Below are 9842 nucleotides of genomic sequence, written 5' to 3' on the forward strand. Positions count from 1 at the left end.
GTAAGAAGTATTAAGTGCAAAAATTGTATTTTTCTTTATTTCTAGGCATGAGGTAAGATTGTACCTCCTAACTCACTAGACGTAAGGTTTAGCTAAGTTGTTTATTTTTTCTAGTAAAATGCAATTGGAAGCTCCATCAGTTACTTCTGGTAGGACCTTCAAGTGTCAGTGCACTGGTGGCCATGGTCTTCCTTCCCTCCCTCTATGATTACTGATCATGTTTCTAGAAGGAGTTCTTTCAAGAGTCTGATTATCAGAAAAAGGGCATCATAAAACATATAATTAGTTGAACTGTGCAGCAGTGAGAGCCAGAAAATTTAGAAATAAATATTTTTTTGTAAATGATGAAAAAATTAATCTTTTTCTTTTTGCTTTTATTATTACTTTTAATTGACACATAATAGTTGTACCTATTTTGTGGTACAGTGTGATATTTCAAAAATATATGGAATGTTTCACAAATATGTGTCATCCTTCTTCAAAGGCCATGCTAATATTCTCTGTACATTCACATTTTTGTATATACCACCAAAGTAAGCACTCTTTACTGTTTTAAAACCCTAAGATTTGGAGTTAATAATTACCCCAACAAATATAATCCATCTTTACTGATATATGAGCATACGTTGTTGTATTGTGCTTTGCTTTATAGTACTATGAAATCACTACATTTTTTTAAAAAAAGAAATTAAAATTTTGTGGCAACCCTGCATGGAGCAAGACCATATGAACTTTTTTTTTTTTCAATAGCATATGCTCGCTTTGTGTCCCTCTGTCACATTTTGGCAATTCTGACAACATTTCAAATTTTTTCATTAGTTTTATATTTGTTATGGTGATCTGTGACTGATCATAGATGTTGTCGTTTGTAGTTGTGTTGAGGCACTATGAACCATGCCCATATAAGATGGTGAACTTAATTCATAATGTTGTATGCATACTGAATGCTCCACCAATCAACCAGTTTCACATCACTCTCCCTCTTTCTGGGCTGCCCTATTCCCTAAGACATGACAATATTTCAGTCATGCCAATTAGTCCTACAATGGCCTCAGTGTTTTCCAGTAAAAGGGTAAGTCTCTCAATGTAAATAAAAAGCTAGAAATGATTAAGTGTTGTGAGGAAGGTATATTAAAAGCCAAGGTACCCTTAAAGTGAGGCCTCATCTCCAAAAATGTTAGCCAAGCTGTGAATGCAAAGGAAAAGATCTTGAAGGAAATTAAAGTTGCTATTCCAATAAACAAAGGAATGGTAAGGGAATGAAACAGTCTTATTGATGATATGCAGAAATTTTGAGTGTTCTAGATAAAAGATCAAACAAGCCACAACATTCTCTTAAGCCAAAGCCTAATACAAAGCAAAGTCCTAATGCTCTTAAATTCCATGAAGGTTGAAAGAGGTGACTAAGCTGTAGAAGGAACACTGGAAGCGAGCAAAAGTTGTTTCATGAGGTTTAAGGGGAGAAGCTGTATCCATAACATAAAAGTGCAAGGAGAAGCAGCAAGTCTTAATGCAGAATTTCAGCAAATTATGCAGAAGATCTAGTTGAGGTAATTTATGATGGTGGCTACAATAAACAACAGATTTGCAATGTAGAAACAACAGCCTTATACTGGAAAAATCTACGTTCCATAACTTTTGTAACTGGAAATGAGAAGCCAGTGCCTGGCTTCAAAGCTTCAAAAAACAGGCTGACTCTCTTGTTAGGAGCTAATGTACTTGGTGACTTTAAGTGGAAGCCAATTCTCATTTATCATTATGAAAATCCTAGAGCCCTTAGGAATCCACTCTGTCTGTGCTGTAGAAATGAGACACAACAAAGCCTTGATGACAGTATATCTGTTTACAGCATGGTTTACTGAATATTTTAAACCTGCTGTTGAGAACTACTGCTCAGAAGAAAAGATACCTTTCAAAACGTTACTGCTCATTGTCAAAGCACCGGGTCACCCAAGAATTCTTATGAAACAGTGTAAGGTGATTAATGTGTTTATACCTGTTAACAAAGCATCCATTCTTCAGCCCATGGATGAAGGGGTAATTTTACTTTCACTTTTATTATTTTAGAAATACATTTCATAAGGCCATAGCTGTCATAGGCAATGATTCCTCTGATGGACTTGTGCAAAGTAAATTGAAACCTGGAAAAGATTCACCATTCTAGATGTCAATAGCAACATTTATGATTCACGGAAGGACGTCAAAATATCAATATTAACTGAAGTTTGAAAGAAGTTGATGCCAATTGTCATGGATTATTTTGAGGGTATTCAATACATCATTGGAGGGTGTAACTGCAGACCAAAAGAGCCAGAATTAGAAGTGGAACCTAAAGAAGAAACTGGAGTGCTGCGAACTAATGATAAACCTTGAACAAATGAGCAGTTGCTTCTTGTAAACAAGGAAAACAGTGGTTTCTTGAGATGGAATCTACCCCTAGTGAGGATTTTGTGAACATTGTTGAAATGAAAACAAAGTATTTGTATTATTAATATGTAAATATAGTTGATAAAGCAGCAGCAGAATTTGAGAGGATAGACTGCAATAGTGAAAGAAGTTATACTGTAGGTAAAAAGCTATCAAACAGCATTGCTTGCTAAAGAAAAATCTTTAATGAAAGGAAGAATCAATTGATGCAGCGTATTTCATTGCTGTCTTATTTTGAGAAATTGTCCCAGCAAACCCCACCTTCAGAAACACCCACACTGATTAGGAGGCAACCATCAATTTTGAGGCACTGCTCTCTACTAGCAAACAGGTTATGATTTGGCTGAAGACTCAGATAACCATTAGCATTTTTTTAGCAATACCATATTTTTAAATTAAGGTATTTTCACTGTTCATTTGTAGTTGTGTTGGGGCACTATGAATCATACCCATATAAGATGGTGAACTTAATTCATAATGTTGTATGCAAACTGAATGTTTTTAAACACTTAGCAGACTGAGTAGCATAAACATAACTTTGATATGTATTTAGAAACCAAAAAAAAAAAAAAGAAAGAAATTAGGTGAACGTCTGTATTGAATATTTGAATATTTGCTTTATTTGAATATTTGCTTTATTGTGCTGGTCTGGAACCATGTGGAGCAACGTGCCTGAGGTATACCTATAACTATCTTTTTTGGTTGATACTCAATTTTCCCTAAAATTAAAAATTTCTGAAGTATTGGAATATATTGTGATGCGATTCCTTTAGAATGGAGATTTTTTTTATAAACACATTAGTTATATGATTGCAAACATATACACAATTACATGTATGTGCATGCACACACACACAACACACCCCTATAATATTGAAATACATACCAAAATGGTTAAAAAACCACAGCTGTGTATTTTTAAAATGTATGTTTTTAAAATAAACATTTCCATTATTAGATGTCTTAGAATATGTTTATGTTTAAACTTAAGCTTGATATTTTTAACAAGTTTTCTCCAAAAGTTTTAATTTCTAACTTGTGTTTTCTGCAAATACAATGAGTCTGTTTTTCACTTTTGTTTTACTTCATGTTTAAATTTTTAAAAAGATAAGGTCAACAAGGGTATTTGGGGAATATATTGGACTAAGCCTGGGTTCATTATTCTGTGTTTCTTTCAGTTGCCCACTGTGTCATCTCCACAAATGAAATAATGTGACCTTAGAACCAATTTCTCAGAAGCATAAGAAAGGTTTGTCCCAGACAGAGCTTGGAGAACTGACCATCATTTTCTATTCAAGTTAAGAAGTCTTAATAGCTGACATGAGAGCATCTTAGTGCTATAGATAAGTGACTGTCCTTAACAGATCCCTGGAATTCATCTTTGGACTGGCTATCTAATACTGATTTGACAGGTAGACATAATGGATGACTATTCCACATGGCTGAGAGGATGATTGACTTGCCCAGGTTTCATATGTAATCTCCTGACAAGAAGTAACCTCTCTACCTGGACTGGTAAACGTCTCAGTTGACTTTTCAGGAAATACTCACTTGCCATCACTTGAACAGAAATGCCTTCCTTAGATATACAAAAGCCCAACAAATATATGAAAATAGTATTCAACATCATTAATTATCAAGGAAATGCAAATTAAAACCACAGTAAAACACCACCTTACTGCTGCAAGAATGGCCATTACTAAAAAGTCAAAAAACAATAGATGTTAGTGTGGATGTGGTGAAAAGGGAAACACTTATATGCTATGGGTGGGAATAGAAATTAGTACAACCTCTGTGGAAAACAATATGAAGATTCTTTAAAGAACTAAAAGTAAATGCTTCCATTTAATCCAGCAATCCTACTATTAAATATCTACCCAAAGGGAAATAAGTCATTATATGCAAAAGACACATGGACACATATTTTTTTGCAGTCCAACTCACAGTTGCAAAGATATGGAACCAACTTGAGTGCCCATTAGCTAATGAATGGATAAAGAATTTGATACATATATATGATATATACAAATAGTATTCCATGATATACATATACATACATACATATACGTATGTATATGTATATGCATGTGCATATATGTATATGTATGTGCATATATGTATAAACACACTTGTATGTATACATGTATGTATGTGTATATACGCAAATATACACCTATGTGCATGCATGTATATATAATATGCATATATGTATATGTATGTGCATATATATGTGTGTATATCATGGAATACTATTCAGCCATAAAAATAAATAATGTACTTTGTAGCAACTTGAATAGAGCTGGAGGCTACTATTCTAAATGAAGTAATTCAACAATGGAAAACCAAAAAGATTGTATGTTCTCATTTACAAGTGGAAACTAAGCTATGGGTATGCAAAGGCATACAGAGTGGTATAATGGACTTTGTAGACTCAGAAGGGGGAGGTTAGTAGGGGACTTTGTGATAAAACACTACATATTTGACACAACATTCAACTACTCAAGCAACAGGTGCACTAAAATCTCATATTTCACCACTATGTAATTCACCTATGTAACCAAAACCCACTTGTACCAGAAAAGTTATTGAAATTTGGAAAAATTCAAAAAGAAATAACTTGTGTATCATCTATTGTATTCTGATTTACTACCACATGAAGCCAATGGAATTATTTACCACTAAGACAAATAAAGGAGGATCACCATAATTATAAAGCTTTGTTTCAAATATCCTAGTCAATTTTTAAGGAACAAAAATTAATGTAAATATTCAGAAAGGACAAAATTAATTTTTTAGAAAATAATAAAGGCCAAATAAAATATTTTACAAAATATTAAGATGATTTGATATTGATTTTGATGAAGTTTTTATTTCTTATACTTGGGTTTAATAGTTACAAATGGAAATGAAAATATATCATTAAAATTCAAGCTACATATATACATATATATATAAACTCTATATGTAAAATAAAAAAGTATGATTCTGAATGAAATCCAAAATTTTAAAAAAGACATAAATAAGGCCTAAAATATCAGACATATTACTGGTTGGGAAAAATATAATAAAAATGTCATTTCTCATAAAATTAATATGTACTTGTTGCAATTTAAGACAGAAATATCAACAGAGAGTTTTCTTAAATACAGGAGTGCATGAAAACCTGACTCAAAAAACTCTAATGCAGTTTGAAAACTGTGTGCAAAATGAATCAGGATAGAGAGAGAGAGACAGCGAAGAGGAAAATGCAATACAGCGGTAAGCCAGCAGATCTCATGAGAACTCATTCACTATCATGAGAAGAGTGAGAGAAATCCAGCCTCATGATTCAATCACCTCCCACCAGGTTCCTCGCCCAACATTAGGAATTATAATTCAACATATTTGGGTGGGGACACAGAGTGAAACCATATTATTTCACTCCTTCCCATATCTCATGTCCTTCTCACATTTTAAAATACAATTATGCCTTCTCAACAGTCCCTTAATGTCTGAACTCATTCTAACATTAACTCAAAAGTGTAACTTCAAAGTCTCATTGGAGACAAGGCAAGTTCCTTCCCCCTGTGAGCCTATAAAATAAAAAAAAAAAAGATAGTTACTTTCTATATGTTAATACAATGGGGGTAGAGGCATTGGGTAAATGTTCGCATTTGAAACATGAGAAATTGGCAAAAACAAAGGGGATTATAGGCCCTATGCAAGTCAGAAACCTGGCAGGGCAGTCATTAAATCTTAAAGCTCCAAAATAATCTCCTTTGACTCTATGTCTCACCCCTAGGACATGCTGATGCAAGGGGTGGCACCCACAGCCTTGGGGCATTCTGTCTCTGTGTCTCTGAAGGGTAAAGCACCTGTAGCTTCTTTCACAGGCTCACACTGAGTGACTGAGGCTTTTACAGGTGCAAAGTGCATGCTGCAACTGAATCTACCTTTCTGAGGTCTGAAGGAGAGTGGCCCTCTTCCCACAGCTCCACTAAGCAATGACCCAGTGAGGACTCTGTGTGGGGACTCCAACCCCACATTTTCCCCACACACTGCACTTGTAGAGGTTCTCCATGAGGGTTCAGCCCCTGCAGCAGACTTCTGCCTGGACATACAGGTGTTTATTTCACAGAGCAGCAGGAAACCATTATTTCCTCCTAGGTCTCCAGGCCTGTGATGGGAAGGGCTACCTAAAAAAATCTCTGAAACAGAGAGGGAGCAAAGGAGGAAATGCCATACACTTTTAAACAACCAGATAGCATGAGAACTCACTCATTATCATGAGAAGAGCAAGGGGGAAATCCACCACCATGATCCAATCATCTCCCATCAGGTTTCTCCCCCAATATTGGGAATTATAATTCAACATGAGATTTGGGTGGGGACACGGAGCCAAACTATATGAATGTAGAACTGTGAAATCATTGCTGCTATCAAGGTAATAACCATATCCATCTGTTCTTCATTCTGCCCCTTCCTACATATGCCTACTCGTGTTCAGGCAACCTCTGATCTGCATTTTATCACCATAGATCAATTTGCAGTTTCTGGAATTTTTGATACATTAAATTGTATGGTATTATTTTTTCTGACTTCTTTTACTTAGCTGTTATTTTTAAAGAATAAGTTTCCCTTTTTAAATTGTTTTATGAAGCAAACATTCTGTTTATATTTTAAATGATGCACATAACATATATTGATAGTATAAGTGTAAAAACAGAAGTGTTATTTTGTGGCTGTGATTTTCAGTTGGTAAAAATGTAGTTCTAATACAACGATATTATAGAGTCAATTTTCTATGCATTTTTTTCATGTGAATGTGGCAATAGGTTTACATGAGATGTTTACACCAAATCGTCATATATATCTCAAAAATGCATGGCTTTCATTTTAAAGCAAAATAGAAAAGGAGATTTTGAGTAAAAGTCAAAAAGTACTGCTGCCAGTAAGATAAATTAGAATGTGTGCTCTCTTAATTTGTCAGTAGTAAAGTCATCTTTCCCAATTATTTGGATAATAATAAGAAAAAAAGGAAATAAGAATAGCAAGGACGATTACAGATTGGAGTTTTTGAATATGAATGAGTATTATGTACTAGATATGATTCTAAATGACAAACTTGTGAATTTATTGCTCGTTTTTATAATTCTGTGACATTTATTATGAATACCATTATTTAACAGGTGAAGACACTGAGACACAGAGAGGGTAACTATTTTTCTTAGGCCCATACTGGTAGTCACTGAATTGGTTTTGGCTCTTGGTAGTCTGGCTGCTGGGTTCAGGCTCCCAACCAGTATGTAATAGTGTTGGTTAGCATGTTAATAAATATTTCTGAATTAACAATTAAAATGATTTTTGCGAAATAAAATTTGGTCTTAAGGCTTCATCATCACTGACATCAGTGTTTACACACCAGATATCCTCATTTCATTAAGTGTATAATAGATTATAAAGAAAAAGATATTTTTCTCATGCCCTTAGTTTTTCATTACTCTGAGGAAACAGTCATGTGGATCATGGTCATGGATTTCTCCCTTGTCTGTCTCATGATCGTGAGTGAGTTCTTATGCTCCCTTTGTCTGCCTTGACAGATGTTTCCAACCTTTCACTCAAGTCTTTGCTCTGCTCTTCCCTGCACACACCTGTCCAGCTAGAGACTACATGCTCAGCCTCTATTCCACTCAGGCATGGCTGGGTCACTATTTGCCTACCATGTGGACATGGGCAGAAGTTCAGCAACTTCTATCTTATGTTTTAAAATAATATTTGCACATGTCATTCCCTTCTCTGTTTCTCCACCTGCATGCATCTGGGCATGATTGGAGCCCTCTTACTTTTAGGTGTGTAAGGTAGAGCTGCCCTACTGGCCCAGATCCCTGGGTCTTTGTGTAACAGAGATTCCCTATCCATATTGATTGGCCACATTAGAGAGAAATAAATTATGTCCTGTCTGAGGCACCATGCTTAGGTGCAGTTTGTGACTATGCAAAAATAAGCAAATTTAGTAATTATCCTGACTAATGTGTAGGAAATCATGAATCTCCTCAGAGATTTCTACACATTTGAATACTTCCTCTTGCCCTTGAAATCAAAAGAAATGGCAGCTCTAGAACACCAATAAATCACGGCTTCTCAAGAGGTAGAAATATGTAAATTTTCAAGGGGCCTTCTAAGAGGAGTTCTTTTATTGCTTCACTATTGTGAGGCTCCATTTCAATTATTCAATGTAATATCTGCAATTTTCTTAATTTATATTAATGTTGTGTAAAGATTTAAGACAAGTTTTCGAAGTTTACCTTTTGTGAGGATATTCACATTCATGATTTAAAAACAAAACAAAACAGAGTCTTGCTCTGTCGCCCAGGCTGGAGTGCAATGGCATGATCTCGGCTCACTGCAATTCCACCTTCCAGGTTCAAGTGATTCTCCTGCCTCAGCCTCCCGAGTAGCTGGAATTACAGGCATGTGCCACCATGCCTGGCTAATTTTTGTAATTTTTAGTAGAGACAGGGCTTCCCTATGTTGGTCAGGCTGGTCTCAAACCCCTAACCTCAGGTCATCCACCCACCTCGGCCCCCAAAAGTGCTGGGATTACAGGTGTGAGCCACTGTGCCTAGCCACATTGATAAATTTAAACTTAGCATTTCTTTTTTGTTTATTTTTTGCTACATAGTATTGAATTTTTTAAATAAATAATAGGTTTTATTTAAGCAAATCATGTCTGTCTTGAATAAGACAAGTTATGTTGATCAAATCAAAATATATTCTATACACTTCTTATTGAAACCAACTGTATTTCCTGTACTCAGAATTTTATATAATAATGTTTCATAATATATGAGTTACATTATTAAACTGTAATGTGTTTCTTCTAGGACTATCATTTTTATATTTATACAGCTGTGCAGAAAGCTACAAAATGTTTTTGGGTTTTACAAATCGGTATTAAAGTATATACTCATTGAAATATAAAACAAGGTACAGAATATAATAATTTTATTTTCATTACATTTACCAATTATCTAATACAGCATTTATCTGTTGAATAGTAGGGTTGTAGAATATGTGCTATAGTTTTACTACCAAATAGGACTTGTGGTAAGGAATTGATGTCTAGGCTTACACTTATCAGAATTTTGTCACATCCATTACTGATATTAAAATTGAATAAGTCAAAATTGCTGAAAGTAAATTAGAATCGTTATACTTGTTATGAAAGTACATAATAAGCATGAATAACAGTAAGCTAAGAGGTTCATGTTTTTAGACTTCACAAAAATATTTCATATAATTTTAGAAATTATTTTAGTTGCCTTTGATTTTCCACCCTTACGTTCTATGTCAGGATCAGCAAGACTTTAATTAAGATAATTCATGCAATATGGTACTTATGATATAGACATGGAGTATTTATTTTTATATTTATT

General features: G+C 34.5%; 1 non-coding gene across 1 annotated transcript; it reads right to left on the minus strand.

Moving 5' to 3' along the window:
- Positions 1–437: 437 nt before the first annotated feature.
- LOC114674968 (U6 spliceosomal RNA) lies at positions 438–539 on the minus strand. Its single transcript, XR_003726061.1, has one exon. It is a non-coding gene; the product is annotated as a U6 spliceosomal RNA (small nuclear RNA).
- Positions 540–9842: the final 9303 nt, after the last annotated feature.

The sequence above is a fragment of the Macaca mulatta genome, chromosome 1 (assembly GCF_049350105.2).
Source record: "Macaca mulatta isolate MMU2019108-1 chromosome 1, T2T-MMU8v2.0, whole genome shotgun sequence".
Lineage (NCBI taxonomy): Eukaryota > Metazoa > Chordata > Mammalia > Primates > Cercopithecidae > Macaca > Macaca mulatta.